The 25,113-nt window shown below is 38.2% G+C and overlaps 2 long non-coding RNA genes across 2 annotated transcripts in view; one reads left to right on the top strand and one right to left on the bottom strand.

The window, feature by feature from the left end:
- Positions 1–2,557, bottom strand: part of LOC129534217 (uncharacterized) — a 33,013-nt gene extending 30,456 nt beyond the window's left edge. Inside the window, exon 1 of the long non-coding RNA XR_008680711.2 lies at positions 2,435–2,557. This is a non-coding gene — a long non-coding RNA (uncharacterized lncRNA). The remainder of the gene's footprint in view (positions 1–2,434) is intronic.
- Positions 2,558–9,948: 7,391 nt separating this feature from the next.
- On the top strand, positions 9,949–24,872 carry LOC109027279 (uncharacterized). The gene is made up of 3 exons (XR_002006400.3): positions 9,949–10,217; positions 22,323–22,574; positions 22,792–24,872. It is a non-coding gene; the product is annotated as an uncharacterized lncRNA (long non-coding RNA).
- Positions 24,873–25,113: the final 241 nt, after the last annotated feature.

Raw genomic sequence — 25,113 nt, 5'->3', positions numbered from 1 at the left:
GATTTAAGGATATAAATAAACATTCCATTTGTTCTAAATAATGCTTACCTTGTATAGATATGGCATGCCACCTATTTAATTCAGATTTTTCTTTAAATAATATATATATATAAATATACAAGCATAGTATATGGAATATTAAATACCATGGTGTATAATATCCATCTAGGTTATTTATACATAGCAAAAACTAAGAATCCTAAAATTCTCATATTTTATGCAATAGTGCAAATGCTACAACATTATATAATATTTATCTATACAAAACTTAACTCTGAAGACATAGCCACAATTACACGGACTATGGTAGATTAATCTGTGAAGATTGTCTCCCAACTCTCTAATGACAATTAATAAATCCAGTTACTATGAAGACTTGAATACTATGTTTTTGTCTTAAAATCGACTGTGTCTGTTTTCTGCATCCCATGTAAAAGAATGTCACCCTAAAATTTTCAAGAATGGTGAAAATTTCCTAAAGAATTTAAGATTTAACTGTGATAAAAGTTGGGTTTATTTATTCAACATTCAACAAAATGTATTGAGTGTCTACAAAGTGTCAGATATCCTCCTACTTCTGGGGGTTTTCAATGGCTGCATAAAATTTATGCTATGTCAGGATAGGAAAACACCATATGCCATAATGGCTATGATATTCTCTTTCATGTTACCAAAAGTTAGTGACTCAATTTTCCACTCTGTCTTCTCTAGATTTTCTTATTTATCTTTGATATAATATTATAAGGAAGATTGCCTTTCTTTTCATCCAAGTAAAATTTTGTTTTAGTAAAAAGGAAGACAACTAAACAGTCCTCTGTTACAGTCACTTGCTGAGTTCTGAGTGCATGTTTAAGGCTGAAATGGATTTAGGAGGCTTGATTCCTATTGATCAATTCTTGGTTAAGAGTAAAATGTTGAGAGGTGGCAGTGGTGGGAGTCCTCACAGCCCTCGCTGGCTCTCGGCGCCTCCTCTGCGTGGGCTCCCACTTTAGCGGCACTTGAGGAGCCATTCAGCCCACCGCTGCACTGTGGGAGCCCCTTTCTGGGCTGGCCAAGGGCGGAGCGCATTCCCTCAGCTTGCAGGGAGGTGTGGAGGAAGAGGCACCAGCGGGAACCAGGGCTGCCTGTGGCGCTTGCGGGCCAGCTGGAGTTCCAGGTGGGCGTGGGCTTGGCGGGCCCGCACTCGGAGCAGCCGGCGGGCCCTGCCGGCCCCAGGCAATGAGGGACTTAGCACCCGGGCCAGCGGCTGCAGAGGGCGTACTGGGTCCCCGCAGTGCCAGCCCACCGGCACTGTGCTCGATTTCTCACGGGGCCTTAGCTGCCTTGCCGCAGGGCAGGGCTCGGGACCTGCAGCCCTCCATGCCTGAGCCTCCCACCCCCTCCATGGGCTCCCGTGTGGCCCGAGCGTCCTGGACGAGTGCCACCCGCTGCTCCAGGGTGCCCAGTCCCATCGACCACCCAAGGGCTGAGGAGTGCAAGTGCACGGTGCCGGACTGGCAGGCAGCTCCACCTGCAGCCCCGGTGCAGGATCCACTGGGTGAAGCCAGCTGGGATCCTGAGTCTGGTGGGGACGTGCAGAGTCTTTATGTCTAGCTCAGGGATTGTAAATACACCAGTGGGCACTCTGTATCTAGCTCAAGGTTTGTAAACACACCAATCAGCACCCTGTGTCTAGCTCAGGGTTTGTGAGTGCACCAATGGACACTCTGTATCTAGCTGCTCTGGTGGGGCCTTGGAGAACCTTTATGTCTAGCTCAGGGATTGTAAATACACCAATCGGCACTCTGTATCTAGCTCAAGGTTTATAAACAAACCAATCAGCACCCTGTGTTTAGCTCAGGGTTTGTGAGTGCACCAATCCACACTGTATCTAGCTGCTCTGGTGGGGCCTTGGAGAACCTTTGTGTCCATACTCTGTATCTAACTAATCTGATGGGGACTTGGAGAACCTTTGTATCTAGCTCAGGGATTGTAAAGGCACCAATCAGCACCCTGTCAAAACAGGCCACTGGGCTCTACCAATCAGCAGGATGTGGGTGGGGCCAGATAAGAGAATAAAAGCAGGCTGCCAGAGCCATCAGTGGCAACCCGCTCGGGTCCCCTTCCACATTGTGGAAGCTTTGTTCTTTCACTCTTTGCAATAAATCTTGCTGCTGCTCACTCTTTGGGTCCACACTGCTTTTACGAGCTGTAACACTCACCGCGAAGGTCTGCAGCTTCACTCCTGAAATCAGCGAGACCACGATCCCACCGGGAGGAACGAACAACTCCAGACGTACCGCCTTAAGAGCTGTAACACTCACCGCAAAGGTCTGCAGCTTCACTCCTGAGCCAGCGAGACCACGAACCCACCAGAAGGAAAAAACTCCGAACACATCCGAACATCAGAAGGAACAAACTCCAGACGCACCACCTTGAGAGCTGTAACACTCACCGCGAGGATCTGTGGCTTCATTCTTGAAGTCAGTGAGACCAAGAACCCACCAATTCCGGACACAATGTCACTCAAATTCCAATAAGAATTGCATCATCAGAATGTCTTATTCCATTAACAAGCGCTTAATGTTAGGAATAACTCCTGTGTTCTATCACCGTGGCAATCTTTATCTACCATGTAACTGTGAATCGAGGTGACTGAAATAATAAAACATTAACAAATGATAAGTGTTTCTAATTAACAAGTTGTAATAGCAAACTTACATATCCCTACATACATGAATCAACACATAAAAACAGTTTTAGTGTTATTTACAAATTTTTCATGCCTTCTTTTCCCTATTCAGCATCCTCCTACCCAGGAAGATGGTCAAGTCATAAAGTAATTACTGAAAGTAATGTTGCATTTTTCAAAAATAAAGAAACAGGCCTAGTTGAGAAATGTATTGCTGGGGTATAATATTAGATCATCAGCTTTGTCATTTAAATTATTCATGTCACTAAATGTGGACTACTAAGAGTTGGAAAGAAAGGCTAGGAATTGTTGAAAGAAGAGCAAATCTTCTAAAAACGAATGAAAAATAGAGATATTGTAAAGAACATCCCTGGGTCTAGATCAAATGTTACACAGGGTATCAGAGAGTCTTTAAGTTGAAAGAAATTTCCATGGCATGTCTGGTAGCTTTGCTATTATCAAATTTCTATTAGGTAGCCATAAAATTCTGTTTCTACCAGTTCAGAGTTTGGGAATCCACCACTTCACAAGAGCAACTGAATTTATTTTTAAGAGCTTTAGCCATAACAATCTTGCTTTGCTGCCTCACTAAAAATTCTACTTACGGGTTTGAGTTGGGCCTTGTAAAGTTAAACAGAAATCCACTCCACACATCATCTCTTCATGTACAGTAATCCCCCCTAATATATGTTTAAGACGTTTAGTGGATGCCTGAAACCATGCATGGTACCCAACCCTATATATGCTATCTTTTTTCCTATGCATATCTACCTACAGTAATGTTAAATTCATAAATTAGGCAAAGTAAAAGATTAACAACAATAATTAGTAATACTATAGGACAATATAACAATATACTGTAATAAAAGTTATGTAAATGTGGTCTTTGTTTCTGTCCTGAAATTATCTTATTGTACTGTACTGACCTATTTTCAGACAGTAGTTGACTATGGGTAACTAAAAACTTGGAAAGCAAAACTGCAGATAAAAGGGGACAAAGTAGGCCATTATGTCTACTTTGTCTTCATTTCTTCACTTCTACCAAGGAAATCTCCTCAGTTCATCCAAATATTTGTCAGAGAGCTTGGCCTTCGCCCCATCTCATAATCTTGATGGCAGCTCGTTTGTCCTTAATCCCTGGAAGAAAATACTCCTGTGCATTATCATGAGTGAGTTCAATAAAAAATTAATTTAAAAAAGTCCACCGATGTAATCTATGCTTATTTAACCTGATTTTAGGATTGCTAATGAACAACAGAAATCCACTGGCTGAGAAAGCAGAAAAGAGTGATCCTGACCAAGTGTTCTCAAAGGAATTTAGTAGGAGATTTGTCCAAGAACAGAGATTACACACACCACCACCTCCACCACCACTACCCATTTCACCAGAAAAGTGCATGACTTTAAGAATATGGCAGATACTTTCATTCTGGAAGAACTACAGAATTGGATTACTCTGGTGCTGTATATGGAGTTTGGTACTACTCTGTACTCCCACTCCCTCCCAACGAACACAATCACACCAAATCCAACAGAAAAACTTCATTGTAAGTTACTTCTATACCAATATTATCTTTTCCCAACCAGCATTCTAAAAATATTAACATAGTTTTACCAGAGTAGGAGAAAAAAACTGTAATACTAAGACTTTCTCTCCCTGATCACAAGATGTGGCACCCTACAAGATAGCCAAAAACAGGAAAGAATCAATGAGTTTCATCAAATTCTAATAGTTCTCTTCTGAAGGCTGAAAAACGTCAGAAGTCATGTTGAATGGTTTTGTTTGTGTATGTATTTCTGTGTGTGTTTGACTTTGAAAGCCCCAGGCCATGAGGTGGGGCAATGGGGAGAGGTGGCTACAGCCAACCAGTAGACATTCCATGGTAAACCACAAAACTCTAGATGGCAGCATGTTACTGGCATAGGGTCCAGAGTTAGTTATTAAGGGTGCCTCACGTTAAGCACCAAAACAGGTAGTGATGGCTCTCACCATCACAAGGGTATACGTAGAGCTTCATAATGCTTATCTAACCAGGGAGAGAGCCAGTGACTGTGGAAGCAGCAAACATTCACAGCTGCACTCTCCAGGCCCAGAGTGCTGAGTATGCAAGAGTCACCAAAGAGATCCACAGAATTTCAGGGACTTGAGTGGGAGGGAGATGTCTGAGTCAAGGGATGACTGGAACATTTGGACAATCTCATATAGGAAATTTTTTTTCCATGCTTGCAACCTGGACGGCATCTCTCACATGCCTAGATACCCACACACGCAAAAAACTATCTTTGCATCTCACAACCCAAACTACTGTGCCATCACTGGGCAGCTGAAGCAGAGCATTCAACTAAAATCCAGCAAGTGGACAGAGAGTAGATCTGGGCCCAGGGACGGAGAGAAGCACATCTATCAGCTCAAAAGCTTCAGGAACATTGATAAACATTAAAATTAAAATACTTGATTGGTATAAGTAAGTACTCAACTGGATGATATTAATAAGACAACTTCTACTAGAAAAAATAGTCTAAACCCTTTTTATATCTTCCACCAGACTCAGTTTCATTTTTAGTCTCTCCATCTCACGCTCTATTTATTTTTCACAATCACTTCATAGGGTAAGCTCATTTAGTGTTGGTCAACTAAAATACTAAGATGTGATTTATAGATTTCATATGAATTATTTTCTACATATATCGCTTTTCTTCTGTAATATGAATTTAATAGCATAAACCTCAATGTAGGACTCAACTTTGATTCCTGCTAAATTTTATCTTGTTAGTTTTGGTCCATTATTTAAACCAATTGAAATAATTTTTCATCTTGATTCTCTCATCCATTATATTACCTATCATTCTCATCATTGTATAAATGAATATATAACTAGTATCCTCTATCTTTGAGGTCCAAATGGACCAATCACAAATAGAAAATGTTCCTTAAAAAGTGATTTTATTCAGTCTATTGACTTTTGAGTGCAATCCATTTGCCTTTTTGGGGTTTAATGAATGTACAGGTTATGAACTGAAGCTTCTCCTAAAAGCAAATAACATAGCTTTTGGGACAAAGCATCATTAACCATGATTTGTAGAATGATCATCAATCAAACTATTCTCCTTATTTATTTGAATTTTTTAATGCAGTTAACTTTTTATTATTTTTCTTTATGTGCTTATATTCTTCTATGAGTTGCTCTCCGAAATGTTTAATAGTTCAATTCAAAGGAATAGTGCAAAGGAAGGGAGAAGAAAACTAAATGTATGATTCCACTATATGAGTCAAGCACTTTGATTGACATATGTGACATCATTCCTCACCACAATTCAGTGTATGATGTTTTACTCTCATACATTTTATTGACAAGGGAACCGAGACTCCAAAAAAAAAATGTGTGTCTTGGCCAAAATCACAAAGTTGGTAAGTGAGGAATCTATAGCATAAAACCAGATTGATCTGCTTCCAGAGTTTTCCTTGCTTGCTTTCCACAGATGGTGCATTCATCCCACTTAAAAAGTACCCTTTGATGATTTGTCTTAAGTCACTTTGTGCAAAGAGCACCAGGAATGCAACTATGAGAAACACAGCAGAAGTAAGGAGAGTAAGAATAAGACAAGTGTAAGAACCTCCAAAGTACAAGATGAATGGGATTAGCAACAACAGAGGTATAAACTATGCTAGAAAGGGTGGCGGGGGGCGGGGGTGAACTATTTTTTATTTGGACTTGCATTCCTAATTGCCTGGATTATTCTAGCTTCTCCCAACCTCCTCTACACTACTGTAGGCAACTGCATGGCACAAGAAAAGACATGTTTTGGAATCGGGCACACCTGGATCTGAAACCAATCTCATCCTCTTACCAGTGGTAACTAATGAGAGTTGGACAAATTACTTTACCTTTTCTTAGCTTCAGTTTCCTTTTCAGCAAAAAAAGTCCCATTAACACCTAAACATGAGATTGTAATTATAAATGAAATTACATCAAACATGCCATGTCGACCCATAGCAGGTGTTCTGAAAATGATTTTTCCATTCTCTTTCTGCCTCTCAAAGTAATTTTTTGTTGAACACTATTTTATGTATGTGTTATTCCTGTTTTTTTGTGTCATATGTCTGCTGTGATTTGAATGTTTTTGTTCCCTCTGAAACTCGTGTTGAAACTTAATCCCCACTACAACAGTGTTGGAAGATGGGGCCTAATGGGAGGGTCTTTAGGTCATGAGGGCGCCACCGTCACTAATGCCACTATAAAAAGGACCTGAAGAAGTGGGTTCCCTATGTCTTTTGTTCTGCCAAGTGAGAAACAGCCTTCCTCTACTTTATATGATGCAGTATTCAAAGCACCAAGTCAGGATTGGGGACTGGGCCCTCACCAGACACCAATCTTACTAGTGTCTTGATCTTGGACTTCCCAGCCTCCAGAGCTGTAAGAAATAAATTTCTGTTCTTTATAAATTATCCAGTCTATGGTATTCTGTTATAGCAGTACAAACAAACTAACACAGTGTCATTCTTCTGTTTAGAATAATTAATGACTCCCTCTGCCTTCCCCTTCATATCCACTTTCCAATGCCTGGTTGGTAAAATACGCTCATAATCTAGTCTTTCCTACCCATGGATCATGCCATCTCAATTCTGTATTCATCAGACCAGAGTTTCACTAACTCATAAATACATATCATTCTCATCCCAGTCTCAGAGGTTTTGACCACTTTTTCCTTCCCTTTTTCCTGGGCTTAGTTATCCCACAAATCTCATGCATCATTTAAGAATTCAGCTCTGATCCCACCATAGTTACAGTTAACTACCCAAGCCTTTATTTATTCTTCCTCCTGTGAGGGCTTACAGTGATTAGTGTTTGTAGAAAAGAATTGAGCACTTCATTTTCAACCCTTCTCCCCTAACCCTGCCTTATTTCTCCCAGACCCACACATCTAGGCCTCACAAGTTTATTCTATCCCAATTTTCAGACCAATCTAGAATTGAGGTCCAGAGGTTGTCACGTCTCACACAGGCTGAAACCGTGGTATTCCTCAGGCCACTTGATCCAGCATAAGTCCCCATCAGACCAAAGCCCCCAGACCCAGACAACCTCCTAGTTTCTACACTGCTCTCTGAGTCTGTTCAATGGCATCCCTAAGGTTCACCCACAGTGTCAATGTATTAATATTTCCAATTTTTCTGTTCCCTTTGTTCCTTCATGTTGGCTCAGTGAAGTAAACTGGATGTCTGTCTTGTCCTTCAGATAATCTCAGCATTCAAAACCTAGTGAGAACCAATTTGCCTCAAGCATATACTCCTTCTTGATTACTTTGCTAATTTTTGCCAGTTATTTATGCCTCTCCAAATTAAATATAACAACAATAATCATCATTACAAATAGGCTCTGCTGAGTGCTCACCCTTTTGTAGGCACTGTTTCAAGCACTTTACATGGCTTATCCACATGCTTTAATCTTCATAGCAATCCTATGACACTTACTAAAATGGAAACTGAAGCTCCAAAGGTAACCAACTTTTCCCAGCTCATATCACTAGTAAATGAATGATCCAGGATACAATGCAAAGCAAGTCAAACTGTCTCTAAAACCTGCCCTCTAGGTACTACTCCACAATTGAAATGTGTGTCACTTCATACCCATCAAAAGAATCCCTGAAATGTGACCAACCTGACAGATTCAAGACATGATTAAAGTCTAGCTTACCCCTCTGTGCTTCATTTAGCCCAACTGGAAGTCCCTGGTGCCAAATTTGAACCTCATCCACAAGCTCTACCACTCAAGTTGCCCTACTATGGTGTTAGTCCTCTGTGCCTGGCAAGCCCAGTTGGGCAGGTGGCAGAGCCTGGCTCCCTTCTGGCTCAGGCCATAAAGAGACAGGGCCTTAATTTGAATGTAAATTTCCTGAAATCAACTAGTGTGCAATCTAATTGTAGTGCCACCCTATACCGTACGGAATCATACATTCTGCATATGCTGTATGATCGTATCCTCTGTGTTTCTGTATTAACTGTTAGAGATATAGGGTAGCACTCTAATTAGATTGCACACTAGTTGACTTCAGGAAACTTACATTGACTCAGTACATCAGAAAACACTGAATATGTGGTATGTTATTGTTTTGCAATTGTTTTTCAAGGGTATAAAGGAATGATTATAAATAGCCATGATAGCCATGTATGCTCCAATTCATTATATCTACATAGAAAGCTAAAGTAGCATCTTATATTGCATCCATTCTTCAAAATGTCCATGTTACAAACAGAAAACAAAGACTTTTGTCTCATACTGGCAACCACCACCAGCATATATACCTGTACATAACATAAATTTCTTAGGAACTAGATCTAAAATTTTTAATTTTAGGAGAGTTGGAAGAAAATATTTCTGAACTGAAAGAAACATAGTAAGCAAGAAAAAAGAAAATGGAAGATATGACAGAGATGTTTAGTATATGACCTCCCCAAGAGAATCATGGGTTTAACTAGAGAAATTGACAAAACCTCTATTGGCTGTATTCTGGGCAAGTGAATCTCAGGAGTCTCAGGTATAAATTGGGGATAATAATTTAGATGTACTTCAATGTCTTATGGGAAGAACAGAAAAGGCAATTACATAAAAATACTTACTACCTTAAATTGCTGTATAAATACTTTTATTGAACTTTAGCTCAATTTTATTTGCACTTAAGGCAACTCTACTAAAAGTATCACCTTTTATCCCACAAATTTAAATAATTCTAGACATAAAACCTATATATACGCATCAAAAGTTAAATTATCCAGTATGTAAATGTTGATTTTTGTTGTTGTTAAGTCTTTTAAAGTTTGTGTTGTTGGGAAGAAATGCCTGGTGAATTATTGTTTTTGTGTTACATGTATAGTCAACCATAGTCTTAAATCTCCCAGCTCAGATCTCTGCCTCTTGCTCTCAGCAGTTCTTAAACACAGTCCTCCCCATAAGGGGAGAGTCACCTGAGAAAAATATACTTGGTCACATCTCTATCTCCAGGCTAAAGCTGACAACAGCCTCTCATCAAGTCTCTCCATTTCACTGCACAGAAATTCGGTGTGTTAAACAACACATTCAAAAATTCGAGAAAAAAACAGCATCTGAATGCCTTTAATTTAAAACAGCCATATTAACTTTTGCTAGTCTGCTTACCTATGTGGTAGGAGAACGAGGCGGAATACTTGAAAACAGCACTACTCTGATGACTAAAACAACTCACTGGCATTTGTTTTGTTTTGTTTTCTACTTGATACAGGGCTAGGATTCCATCTTGAGTCTGAAATAACTGAGATGGGTTATGTAAGCATAAAAACACACTGTCATCGTTTGCTTCAAAAGTTTGTTTGAAATGTTTTAAATCCTAGAAAATCAGGGAAGTGTCAGCAAAATCTATATTTGGTATGGCATCGGAAAAATCACAAGATTAGAGTCTTCTGTTGAAACGAGGACTGAAAACATGGCTGTTAAGAGAAGTATGTGCTGTCGTAAGAGCCTGCAGTGAAGGAGCTGGCCTTGATGAAGCAGCAGAACGTGAAATGCCAAAACAGGTCTGTGCTTTCACAGAGCTAGTTGGAATTACAGGGGATCATAGGCAGGCAAGGAATTGTAATCTTGCTTGGTGTTTGAGAGTATTAAGTAAAATGAACAGCCCTGATTTTATTTTCAGGACTCTTCTATAGGAAAGAGGGAGTAGCAAATTTCTTTTAAAATACAAATTGTTTGTTTGATTCACAGATCTTTTATTTGGGACTGCTGCTTAGAAAGACCTGCTACAATTGCCATTTGGGAAGACATATTCATTATCTCCAGGCTGTTTGGCTTTTCTACCCTTGGGGAAAAAATTGGACATAATTTCACAGAATCTCAGTTCTACTATCATTATTAGCAAAGCTAAGAAGATAAGGACTGATAACTTTTTTCCTGCTACAGATTATTTTATATGTGGTTAAGACATGCTGCCAAAAGGATGTAAGACAACATAAAATTGTAACGTAGAATTTGCAATACTGGTGGCAAAAGCATGGATGATTATCAAGTGTAGGTTTATGAACCAATTTCTCGTCACTGTTTTCCAACCTCAAAAGCTTGTTTGCCTCTGGCTCATTCTAGAAAAAGAGAACTGCCACCAATGTACTCACAGAAGGCTGCTGAGCATTGCATGATACAGTGGAGAGATTTGAAGTCATGTGTCTTAGAAGGGGAATCTCCTTCAAATATAACTGGGAGGAGTGATTTCATCAACAAGTGCCACTTTGAGATGTATTTGGCTCTAGTTTGGCTACATTGAGATAAATATTAATCAGAATCTTTTGTTTATATTTTCCTATCAAGATAAAAAGAGGCATAAATTCAGCTCTGAGGAAGTGTTGCAGAGATAGTGAGAGGTGATTTGTTTTAGAGTGTAAGCAAACGCCAGCTCTGTTGACAAAGCCAGTTCATTAGAACACACTAGCCTGTCCTCAACCTCTCTGCTAGCTAGAAGGGACCACAATGGTCATGACAAGACTAAGACAGAAGCTCACATTACTAAAAACGTACAAATAAGGAACAGGTAACAGTTGTCAAAACAATGCCATCCCATCACCAGGTCCTAAGCTGTATGACACCATCAAGGGCCATACAAGGCAGGCTTTATAACAGTAATCATGCATTTGGATTCAAAGTTACTTCTAAAAAACATCAAAACTTTCAGCTTAACCTGATGTGAGTGAAAATGAAACAAAACAAAGTAAAGCAAAAGCATCCAGGGATTGTATGTATAGACCTCCATGGCTTTTATTTATAATACAGGTGAAGTGGGGCCCTAACTCTCATTATGGGAACAAATCAGAATGTGAAGAAAAGTCCAGTTAATTGTGAGAAAGATAATGAGTGTCACCATCCTAAACCAATCCACGGAATTTCCTCCTGAGGACTTTTCCTTCAAAAGTGATACAATTAACAAATAGAAAAAGGCTATTTGGCTTCTTGAAACAAAACAAGAGACACACAAGCGATGCAGTTTTTCTGCATTCCCTGGCTAAGAGTTATGACTTTGGAAGGACAACTACTTGTATTCAAATCCTGGCTTATTTGCTATGTGACAAGGGGCATATCGCCTAACTTCTCTGTGCCTAATTTCTCCACTTAAAAGGGAGTAATAAAAGGAATTACCTCAAAGATTGGCTGTAAGGATTAATTGAAACACTATATATAAAGCGATTAGAATGTTTCCCAACATATGGCTGATACTTCATTCCTCCATTTAGCACATATTTATTGAACTGATCCATGCAGATAGCATCTTAGATGCTTGGGTTACAGCAGTGAACAGAGAAATGTCTCTACCCTCATAAAATTTACATTCTAGTGGAATTTAGCTATTGTGATTAATCTACTATCCAAGTATCTACAAAAACTATTTTAAATAATTTCAACTTGTACTGATAGCCTAATGCATTATAGGCATAAGGCAGAGTCTAGCACTCATCTTATTGAGTCTGTAACTGAGGCTTAAAGAGAATTGAGAACATATTTCTAAACAAACAAAAACATTTGTATAGATGCCCTAAAAGCAGGGCTACTTTACGTTTTGGGATACAAGGTCCCTTTAAGAGTTTATTAAAAGCTGCAGGTCTGTTTCTAATAAAGTTAAAATACCTATCTGATGACCCAGCAATTCTACTTCTAGTTACTTACTCCCCCAAAATGAAAAGATAATGTCCACAAAAAGACATGGACAAGAGTGTTCATAGCAACTTTATTTATAATATGCAAAAGCAAGCCAAAGGTCCATGAATAGATAAAAGGATAGTCAAATTGTGTGATAGTCATGGGAGAATACTGCTCAACATTGAAGAGAAGTTATTGATTGAAGCAATAATATGATGAATTTCAAAAAATCAGAAACTAGACACTAATGAGTATTATATACTACAGGATTCCATTAAGATGAGGTTCAAAAATAGACAAAAATAATTTATAGTGATAAGTATCAGTAAGCAGTTGCACTGGGTGGTGGATGGGAAATTGATTAGAAAAGGCCCCAAGAGAACTTTGGGTGATGGAAATCTTTTATGTATTGTTTTAAGTTGTAGCTACACAAATGTATACAATTGACACAACTCTTAGAAATCACCTTTAAAGGTCTATGCATTTTGTTATATATTATACCTCATTAAAAAAAGAAGTCATAAAAAACGGTAGTGACTTTCCCCAGATAAATACTCATGCATTGCACATAAAATTTTAGATGGTAAATGGACCCCAAGGTAAAATTTCCTGATATAGAAACTAGTGATTGAGTTGGCTAAAAATGTCACCGTTAAAATATGTATATAGATAATTCAAGAAGAATCTTCTAGAGAAAAAGCTTGGTGTAATTCACCGACATTTTCTATATACCAATGCTATTTTGAAATGCCTTCCCCATAGAACGCTGTACTTGATCAAGACATATTTACCGTGAAGTATTTTACCATTAATTTTGAAAGGCATGTGTTTAGAGTAATTTAATATTTCCTTGAAAGTCATGTAGAATAAAAAGGAAGAGTGTTAAGTGCATTAACTATGAAGATATCAATTCATATCTCTGCTTAAACAGCATGTTATGCTTTGAGCAATGTTCTAATGTGTTCTAAAGAAATATAGGCTTGGGCCTTTAAAAGAAAAAAAAAAGGCAATTTTCCGTCAGGGGGTCCATGACCCAGGCCAAACTATACATCTGCAAAAATGACTATAGAGACTAATAAGGAACCCAATTGTATGCTAATTTCAAATTAGCTTTTATACTTGCTTCAGGCTTCAAAGGGGACTGAGAGAAAAAAAGTAGTTATATGGAAGAAAATTACTCATTATTAGAAAAAGGCCATCACAAGGGATTCAAATTTCTCTTATTCTGATTATAGCAAAAGGTCATGCAGAAGAGAAAACCATAAAGATTTCTGAGAAAAAAAAAGGCATAAAAGAAGAAAGCTAAATACAAAAATGGTAGACAAGCCCAAAGGGGAAATGAAATGATTCAGATTGAAAGCTTCTGATTTGTGGAAAAAAAAAAAAATTGGGATTAGGCTAAAGATAATTGAAGTTTAATGAGAAGGTATCTAATTATACTGGTATATTTATTTAAGTATTTTCTAATTGGGTATTATTTTTATAATGATTTAATTACTTAATAGTGCTGCTCGTTGATTTAACAAAGAGTTTTGTTTTTACAGAGAGAGCATGACATAACAGGATAAATGTTCTATCTTCTGGATGCCTGTGGGTAGTTTAGACATTTAATATGACCTAAATCTACCAGCCACTGTCCCCATAAAGAGGCTAGCCCTTATTGCAGAAATACAACCTGAGAGAATATAATCTGTATCTGTACACCCTATTTCTCTAACCCATGTCTAAAATATGACCAAATTTATATATCTGAAATAAACCATAAGTGCAGACCAATAGCTTTCTAACTTTTTGACCAAGACCCTTAGTAAGAGGTGCATTTTACATTGTGTCGTAGTCAGTTTGGGCTGCTATAACAAAAATACCATAGACAGGATGGCTTTAACAACAGAAATTCACTTCTCACAGTTCAGGGAGCTGGAAAGTTCAAGAGTGCCAGCCAAGTCAATTTCTGGTGGAGGCCAACCTCCTGGTTTGCAGATGAATACCGTATTTCCACCAACATTCTTTACACTATTATTTAAGTGTTCTATGAGAAGATGAACCTCTCTCTTCAGCTTTCCTCTTCTGTTTCTGAGGTCTTCCTAGAGTTGCCTTTAAAACTCTCTTCACAAAAACATTGGCTTTTGCTAGCATGCACCTCAAAACTCTTCCAGAATCTATTATTATTATTATAATTATTATTATAGTAGTCCCCTCTCCTCTGTGGTTTTGCTTTCCTTGATTTTCATTACCTGCAGCCTACTGCAATTCAAAAATATTAAATAGAATATTCTAGACATAAACCATTCCTAAGTTATTAATTAGTTTTCAATAGTAGCCAAACGCTGCATCACAACACCAATGTCGTTCATCTCACTTCATCTCAGAAACAGGCATCTTGTCATCCCACATCATTGCAAGAAGAAGAGTGAATAAAGTACAATAAGAGATTTTGAGAGACATAGAGACCATATTAACATAACTTTTATTATAGTATATTATTATCCTTTGCCTATTTTATTATTAGTTATTGTTACTTTCTTACTGTTCTTAATTTATAAATTAAACCTTAGCATAGGTATGTAAGTATAGGAAAAACATAGTGTAAATGGGGTTCAGTACTATTCACAATTTCAGGCATTCACCAAGGGTCTTGGAACATATTTCCCTGTGGATAAGGGGGGGCTACTGTATTATAATTACCATAAGGCATTGGGTCACATGATTACGGAGACTGAGAAGTCCATGATTTGCTATCTGCAAGCTGGATACCCAGGAAAAGCAGTGGCATAGTTTGAAGGCCTGGAAGTCAGATAGCCAATGCTATAGATTCTGAAGGTCTGGGAACCAGCAACACCAGAACCAGGAGAAAACAGATGTCCTGCTCAAGCAGTCAGACAGAGTTAACTCAAACCTTCTTCATCTTTTTGTTTTATTCAGGCCTTCAACAAATTACCTGATGCCCACATACCTTGGGGAGGGCCATATGCTCTACTCATTCTACCAATACAAATGCCGTCTCTTCCAGAAACACTCTCACAGACACATGCAGACATAATGTTTAATCAGATATCTGGACATCTTGTGTTCCAGTCAAGTTGACACATAAAATTTACCATCACACATCATGACCCAGAATACAAATTTATATCAGAAACAGAGAAAAGGAAGGAGGGAAGGAAGGAAAGAGGAGTGAGAGAGGAAGGAGGGAGGGAGGGAAGGGAGGAAGGGAGGAAGGAGAGAGAGAGAGAGAGAAAAACAGAAAGAAAGAAGAAGAAAGAGAGGAAAGGAAGAAAGAAAGAAAGAGAGGAAAGGAAGAAAGAAAGAAAGAAAGAAGAAAGAAAGAAAAGACAGAGAAGAAGGAAGAAAGGAATGAAGGAAGGAAGGAAGGGAGAGAGGGAGGGAGGGAGGAAGGGAGGGAAATAAAAGATCCATAAAATAAATCTAAGTTGCAAAACTTTTATATATTTTATTATGTTCTATTTTTTCATTCTATTTTTAATATGAATTGTTATCCACTAAATTGATTTTGCTGCCACAGTTTAAAAAGCAAATATTACAAATGCTTATTTGACTCCTCTTTACTTAAATTGTCTCTATGATTGGTAAAATAGCCATAAATTTTCTTTGCTGACATGCTGGATTCTGAGTGCTTTAAGACTACCTGAGACATGACCAAAAGGGAGAAGCCTTGAGTCTTTCAAAGAGACCTCTGGGAAAACTCATTTCTGTCTGAAGCTTCATCAAAATCATCCTGAACATCCATATTTCTACTAACATCCTGTACATGATTATTTATGTGCTCTGTAAAACTATGGAGCTTTCTCCCCAGCTTTCCTCTTTTCTTTCTGAGCCCTCACCAGAATTGCCTCTAAAAGTCAAAAGGGGCTGAAAAACTAGTAAGATATCTTTCCACTTTGCCCTTTTCTCCACAAACTCTGATGCTCACACTGCGCTGTTCTGAGATATGATCAGGCTCCTACTGATCCGACTCCCAGAGCAGTGCTCAGTAGCCTGCTTTTCCTCACCTGGGCAATTCAACCTTCACCTACTCAGGAATTGAGATTTGCTGATTTACTACAGCTAGAAATGTAATCAAATATTTGTGTTAGTTTTCAACCACTCAATGATTTATCATTCTTTTCATTATCTATTGTCTGGCTTCTAACCACCATCTTGAGTATAAACGGTGAAGATGGCAAATATAGGAAAGAACGGTCTTTTACTGTAGGAACCTACAAGTAATGAAGTGGGACCAAAGCAGTCTCTGAACCAGGCTTACATCTTTACAAGGATGTCTAAGAGAAGAAAGGTCGCTCTCCAGCATGTTCAGTCGCAGCAGTCGAAGAATTTATGACAGTGGAAAATGTAGAAGGTGGAATAGGCCAACAACAAATTAGCTGATTTTTGGTGAAGCAATAGGGGCCAGGATACCTTTTATAGGCACACGTTCCAGGCCAGTGAGTCGCCTTTCAGTATCAATCAGAACTCCCTAAGTAGTCTGCTTAAATCAAGATGAGTTGTCTGGTGTGTTCTGCAGCCCTAGACCCTACCACTAAGTGGGAAGAGAGGGAGACAAAAAGAGGGTGCAGGGAACCCTAGAGAAGCACAGGGCAATTCAAGTAAAAGTGGGGAAGGAATGTACCAACTGTGCACTATCAATATTTTCCTACCAAGACATCCGCTGCCTCAGAATCACATGGTGATGAATCACAACAAAGACCCAACAAAAAATGTTGACACTTTGAGACTCTTACTTAAACATGTACATCAAGAAAGTGGGAGGGGAGAGGTACTCCAAGCTGCATGACGTGATATTGACTTGATCCTTGCACAGACTACAGTCATCATTAAACACACACACTCTCCCAGTTTGTATGCCCATACCACAGTCCTCACTCCTTGCTGAGCAATAACAAGGAGATCAGTGTGACTGGAACCTAGTTAAACTATCATGCTCATGATGCTATGCAGTAGCTCTAGATTCCATATTATAATGTGTGACGTTACCAAAATAATATCCTAAATTATCACAAAGTGGTATTTTAAAAATGCAGTTTTGCGATCCAATTACTTCACAGGTCACATGGCCTCAATCACTGACCTTAGAACTTAACAGCCATCTATAGTGTTTCCATGAAAAATATGTTCCAGGCTCCAAACAGCATTCTTTTAGGCAAACTTTTAAAACACAATCTGCTTAGGAACTGTCTCTACTGTTCTGTGATACGTTTGTTTTGCACATGAAGTTTATTTCGGACTCTTTTCTACAAAGATATTTCCTGCCCTTGGAAGATGACTTCAAATAATAAATTGTCACCAAAAATGGACATGAAACTTTTAAAAAGCAGTAGGGAGGTGGAAAAGATGAACAAGCTGAAAACAAGTCCATTTTGGGAGGGTTCTGAACATCCTGGTTAAGGGAGTTTTTCATTTTAAAGGAAAAAGTATTCATCTGATGTGCTTCTTTGTTCATGGCACTTAATATAGAATTCTACAATGTTAAAAATAGGAAGTCAGGTTTATATGGTGTTTGCTTTAATGACACTAAACTGCCTGGAAACAGCAGCACATGCTATAACAAGTTTCAGATATTAAAAGAAAAGCTACAATGCTAAACTCTTTTCAAAACTTTTATATGAAGTCCCAGGCTTTGTGGACATTCAGGAGTAAATCAGGGCTAATATGGGAAGCTTACAGATGGTAAAATGGCTTCAGGCATCCCAATTATATTAAAAAGTTGAAAGCGGCAGATTCATATTCTCCCTTTTTACATGTCATAAATTCCAAAGTGTTGGTGTCAAACTGTGTCAATTGCACTCATTTATTAATACTTGGAATACCGTCAGTGAGCTGCCTAACTGTTATTATCCATTTATTCATTTACAGCCATCTAATACTAACAGCACCAGCCACAGTTTTCAATCCTTTCCCTAAAACCATACATGCCTCAGGGAGACTTACATAAGCCTGCATCTGGGGAGAGCGGGGAGGAGGAAATAGCAAATTGCAGGATCTGCTGATCTTGGATATAGGTCTCTCTGCAGGAGCTTCCAAATGGTCTTTGTTTATGTTCTGGGCTCTGGGTTGTTGTGGGGCACGGATCTAAGGAGGAAGGAATTTGTTGCCTCAATAAAAAAAAAACGTGTAATTAAGATGTGGAAGAAAGGTTAGGTGAAAGACAGAAAAAAAAAAGACTATCTCCGTGTATTCTAAAACAAATATTTACACATTCAAATATCATCTTTTTTTTTTTAACCATCTGATCTTCAGTCTTGGATGCAGTGGTTAATAAACCCTGATGTCTCCACACAAAGTAAAAAAATAAATAAAATAAAAAATGTATGGCAACGATGCCATGATTCAGACCCAAAAACCACCCTGCATAAAACATTCATTATAATTAATGCAGTGTTTCTTGGCTGGTATTATTAAGACCTTAATTTTCCACTTGGTGGAACTTACTGTATGTAGTAGAAAAATCACTGGCTCTGAGTCAGAAATGCCTTGATTCTAATCCAGCCCCTGCCACTTCTTAGCCATGCCATGTGTGTAAATTAGTTGACCTCTCTGAGCCTTGGGTTTGTTTTCTTTAAAATGTGAATTATAAGGAAATATTAAATGTGATGATTAAATAAAAGAAAGAAAAACAACTACACAGTTCCTCTAAATTGCAGCTTCCCTCCCTCACCCCTTTCCTCTTTAAGAACTGCACAGACATTTTTAATAAGAAAGGATATAAGTGATCAACATAATTATTCTGAAAACATATGATTCATTGCAGACATTGGTAGTGTGCCCTACGTGCTATTGGGCATGAAAGAGTTCAGTGGGAAGGTCACCTTAGAGTCCTGGGGGAAGGGTGGAAGGGAGGGTAATAGCAGATTTAATAGTGTTTCACAGGCAGAGTCCTGGTGCTGTGCAAAGCTCCAGATCGTGTTTCTTCTTAGACGCCAATCAGTCAGGAAGTGATTCTCAAAGAAGTTTACATTGCCCTACTCTCTTTACACTGCTGCACAGTAGGAAACCCAGGACACAGAATACTCACAAGAAAGATGCTAGCATTTCCTGAGATAATAGGGAAAGCAAATGAGCCTCATGTCACATAGCATATCATAAGGAAGCAAAGCCTCCTACACAACATTATACTAAAAAGACCAAACTTATATTAGGCCTTGAACAGTTGCATATGTAAAGACCAAGAAAATAATCCAAATAGTAATCAAAAGCTCTAATTCTTCTTCAATTCCAGTTCATGTGCTACATTTTGAGAAGAATGACACAAAAGTGTGCATGCTCTCTCACACACACACATGCACACACACAAATATACACAACTCATGCAACACATGTTCACACCTTCTGGTCAATACAAGAAAAGAAACCTAGATTATATCAGAACACAGACAGTCTTACTAGTCAGGCTGTGTCTTCACCACATGCTTAATGGAGAAAAATGGGTAAGGTATATCAGAACTTCATCACAGAACATTCCAAAGCTGTTACATACATTTATGCTTGTCAAGTGTGTAACATGCACATAATTCTCTTTTATTCTTTCACCCAGTATTTATTTTCTGTTAGCCAGAAGAGGGCATAGGCTTTGTCTATATTGCTTACTTTTAAACTTGTGACCACCTGGCATATAGTAGGTGCTCAATAAATATTTGCTGAATAAATTAATGAACATTTCCAATTCTAGGGGGGATTCTGCCATTTTAAATGAGCAATTACAGTAGAATAAGCTAATTTGATTTTTGATGTCCCAAGGAACCGTTCCAAGCCCCTTTTGTTAGTAGTTTTCTTTTTAGAACACTGTCTGAACTAGGCCTATTTTATATGGCTTTGCTCCAGCTGACTGGAGGTTCACGTGGTAGCCTGTGGAGAGGTATCTACATGAAAGATAAAGACATTGGTTATATTTGTACAGATATTACACTGTGCTGCAAATAACCCACTCTGTTTTTTGTTTTTCTTGAGACAGAGTCTCACTTCTGTCAACCAGGCTGGAATGCAGTGATGCAATCTCAGCTGCAACCTATGCCTCCCGGGTTCATGAGATTCTCCTCGTGCCTCAGCCTCCTGAGTAGCTGGGACTACAGGCACGCACCACCACGCCTGGCTAACTTTTGTATTTTTAGTAGAGACAGGTTTTCACCATGTTGGCCAGGCTGGTCTCAAATTCCTGACCACAAGTGATCCACCCACCCCATCCTCCCAAAGTGCTGGGATAATAGGCATGAGCCACTGCTCCCAGCCTACCCACTCTGTCTTCTATACATTAATTCTAAATCAATGATTTATGAATTTACCCAAATTGATTTTTCTCTACTTACGTTTTCAGCCTCTTCTCCTTCCAGGCAATGAGCTCCATGCCAGCATTCCCGTTTTCTTCAAAGTAATATCTTTTATTTTTTCTTAGAATTCACCACAAGCAATTCACCAAAATGTCACTGGCGCCTCCTACAAGATACCATGACAGCAAAATTTTATCTTTACTACATGAGGATTTTTTACTTTTTCTAAAGTTTAAATTTTTTCCACTTCTTTCTCCCTTTATCGTGACCTTACAAAGAACCGTCATGGTCCAGTTATAGGATGTCCTCTTACAGAAACCATATTTTCTTTCCTTCATTAAGTTATGCAAGTTTAACCAACAAGTGACTGTCTTCATCATAACTTCCAGTGGGCAGTTCAGGGACTGGAGGGGGACCTACCAGTCTGCAGACCCAGCACATTTTCTATAATTTTCTTCTAGAAAGGGATTTCATTAACAATCTCCCGACTTTCTTCAGGTTTGTAACAAAAGTGTCACAATCTAGTCCCTAACAACCAAACCGTTTTCATTATTAAAATGAATGTCATCATACATTTGTCAAAACTCAGTATGTACAACCTAAGAGAGAGGCCTAATGTAAACTTCGACTCTGGGTGACAATGATGTGTCAATGTAGGTTCACCCATGGTAAACAAATGTACCAGTCTGAGGGGAATGTTGATCACGGGGGAGGCTGAGCATGTGTGAGAGCAGGGGAGATATGGAAACTCTCTACTTTCCACTCAACTTTCCTGTAGACCCAAAACTGCTCTAAAACAAAAATAAAGTCAATTACAGTAAAATACCTGCATAGGACATAACTTCACGACACTGTTCAAAACATTTTACTTATTTTGTGAATATAAGTATATGCAATTCTTGTAACAACATTATGAGAGCTATATTACTACTATTATCCCCTTTTTGCTGATAAGAATTCAGTTACCTGACCCTGAATGTCATGACGGAGAAGTACCAGAACTGCCGCCTGGCTGCAGCCGACACACCCGTCCTTACTCCGCTTGGGTGCTTCTCAGTCATGCCAAACTAAGTCTCCAGCCACACATTCCTTCCCTTCGCCCCAAGCACAGTTCTTTAAGCTATTAGCTATGGTTGTTCTCATAGGCGTATTGTGTACTTAACAGTAAATATACACGCATAAAAAATATTTCTGCATGTGCCACTCTGAAGGATATGCTTTATATTTAAAAAAAAAAAAATGGAAGTGAAATCATTCCCAACAGTTTTCTCAGTAAAGACGAATATAAGGATTCATTTGAGTTCATCAAAGTGCCCCACAGATTCTTTGGTTATCTGTCTAATTCTGACGTAATTCTGGAGTTTTTAGAACTCACTTGGCAGTCTACTACAACCTTGATTATCCCATGGTTATTTAAGGAAGTTTTTATTTTTTAATATATTTTCTGTTTTACAAATTATCTGATGATGTGTATCATTTCTAAAAACAGAACAGAATCAACATTTTTTAAAAGTTTAGTCAAGAAAGGGACATCTAAATTGTTTAGATAACTGTGGTGACATAGACCAGAGAAGGTTTCAAAGGAAATCACTGTTTGTTCGTAAAGTGCAAATCCCTTTCCAGGAAATTAGTATCATGAAAATTATTACCAAAAAATCATATATATATGCAGGGTTTTGTTTTGAATATATCTCTCATTAAAAAAACAAATTATTTTTTCAGATGGAGTTGCTTGGATACAAGGAGAATCTTACAGAATACAAATGAACTTGAAGGCATTAGTAATATTTTCAAAATAACAGAGAAATGACACAAAGAGTGAAAGAGGTGAAATCTGTCTTTGATGGGAATAATATCTAAAAGGAGTATTGTACATATCTGCTGGCAGCTTTAAAAAAATTAATGATTACTGAAATTCAGAAATGTCAACAGTATGAAATGAGCAAAATTACTTCCCTAACAAGATTTTATAAGGTGAGCAATTGTTTTGAACATTTTCTAACCTTGACTTTTCTATTTATCTTAAGAATTTAAAAAACAAACAAAAAAAACCCCTAGTATTTAAATATGAAAAGGAGACTTGTGGCAAATTCAGAATATAATAGTTGACGATTAAAATAGAAATGTCTTCTCTAACCAGAAAAATGAATAAGGAAATTATAACTTACATTCTCTATGGATGTCTTTACAGAGATAAAGTAGTGGGATATTTCCTTGAAATAATGTTCATCATCAATGCTGAAGTTTACAGAGGACAAAAATATGAAATCATGTGTTCATAGACAGCCCCAGGACACACACAGTGGATGCATTGTGTTCTCCTGGGTTGCATAACTACTTTGAAAGAAGTTTTCTTTTCTGTGTCATAAAAGAAGACTTTTTGGCTCTGCCAGGATACTCTACCATTTGGCCCCATAGACTTCAAGCATGCCTGAAGATACGTGCCAATTGCTTGTTGGTTTTTGAAGATCATTCTGATCTCTGCTGAGTTACCCAACTGGACTCAGAAGGGTCTGACCCACGTGCCACATTCCAGCTGTTTGCTTGTTTGTTTTTAATCTCAACCTAGTTTAATGGGAAGAAGGTGAGTCACCTTGTGTGTATGTCAGCTGATATTTATGTCATGGAAACTTAAAGGGGATAGACTTGAAATTGAAAAGATAAGATTGTGATTGAATGGGCCTTGTATAAACTATGTTTTGTTTTTGTTCTCTTGCTTACTTACCTTGTAAACAGATTCCTTGAGTCTTAAACCAAGGATCTTAATCTTTGGTATTTACAGAGCCTTTCTTCCACGAAGCAGAGTTATTTAGGATGCTGCCAGCAAATGAGCTCTCAACTGGATCTGTCGTCATCATCATAGAACTTACTATGGTCTGGTAGTATTCAAAGTGCTTACTTAAATTAATTTCTGGAAACAACCTCACACATTTGACTCTATGTATTTTTCCACCTCATGATGAGGAAACAGGCACAAAAAGGCCAAATGATTTTTTCAACGACATTCAGCTAGGAAAGGGCAAAGACAGGCACAGATGAAGAAATAATCACAGGTACAAATGAGGTATCTATTAATAGAGATCCTAGGAATCTGTGAATGTCAATATGAATTACAAACATGAAAATTATTTGTTGAATCAACAAAGTGGAAATAAAACTATTTTTTCTTAGCTGATTTGGTAATGACTAACAGTCAACATACCTATTAAGTGGTTTTGGTTGAAATAATTTAATTTGTTGTCAATACTAGTTCCTCCCTTTAAATTTAATGATACAGTTCCAATACCTAGATGAACAAATAAAGATAGGAGAAAGAATTCTATATTTTAGTCATTTCTGCTTATGGACTCAATTTCAGATTCCAGAAATCCATAACTAAGTAGTTATAAAGCAATTACAGTTGTTAGAGTAGCCCAGGATGGCTGGACAAAGTTGAATATTTCATGACTAAAAACAACAATAGCCAGGCACAGTGGTTCACACCTATAATCATAGCACTTTGGGTGGCTGGCTTAAGCCTGGAGTTTGAGACCAGCCTGGCAGTAAACTGAGACCTTGTCTCTACAAAAGATACAAAAATTAGTTGGTGTGGTGGTGTGTGCTTGTAGTCCCAGCTACTTTGGAGGCTGAGATGGGAGAATCACCTGAGCCCAGGAGGTTGAGGTTGCAGTGAGCTGAACTCGTGCAACTGCATTCCGTCGCTGCACTCCAGCAGCCTGGGTGACAGAGCGAGACCCTATCTCAAAACAAAACAAAACAACCAAATCAATTCTCACTAAAAATAAACATACCTAAGACATCATCGTATATTTTAAATTCTTTCTAATTAAAGCAATGTTACTAAATATATTTTAAAGAGGCTTGTTATAAATGAAATACAAGGTCATTGTACTGAATTCAAAATTTTTGTTATATGGAAGTTGTAGAACTTTGGGATTATGAAATACTAACAAAAGTAAAAATATAAAGTCCGATCTTTGATAAGAAGATACTTTGTCTTAGTCAGTTTGGGCTGCTACAACAAAATACCATGAATGTGGTGGCTTCAACAACAGACATTTATTTTCTCACAGTTCTGGAGGCTGGAAAGTCTAAGATCAAGGTACTGGCCGATATGGTTCTTGGTGAGGGCATTCTTCCTACCTGATAGATAGTTACCTTTTTGCTGTGTGCTCATGTGGTCTTTCCTCAGTACCTGAGCATGGAGAGAGAGAAAGCTCCTGTGTTTCTTCATTTCCTTTGAAAGACATTAATCCCATCACGTAGTCCCCAACCTCATGATCTCATCTAAGCCTAACTACCTCCCAAAGGCCCCACCTCCAAATACCATCAAGATGGGGATTAGGACTTCAACATATGAATTTGGGAGGAACACAGTCAGTCCATAGACACTTCTAAGAAATCTTTTCCATGTAGTCCAGATTCATCTAGCATGCAAACCACAACAGGCTACAGAAGTGACTTGAGGGCAAGAAGAAAGCTCCTTCTTTCAGACCCTAAACTCATCATTCAT

Source organism: Gorilla gorilla, chromosome 5 (genome assembly GCF_029281585.2).
Source record: "Gorilla gorilla gorilla isolate KB3781 chromosome 5, NHGRI_mGorGor1-v2.1_pri, whole genome shotgun sequence".
NCBI classification, from domain to species: Eukaryota; Metazoa; Chordata; class Mammalia; order Primates; family Hominidae; genus Gorilla; species Gorilla gorilla.
The sequence above is the reverse complement of the archived record's forward strand: the minus strand, read 5'-3'. Positions and strand labels throughout refer to the sequence as shown.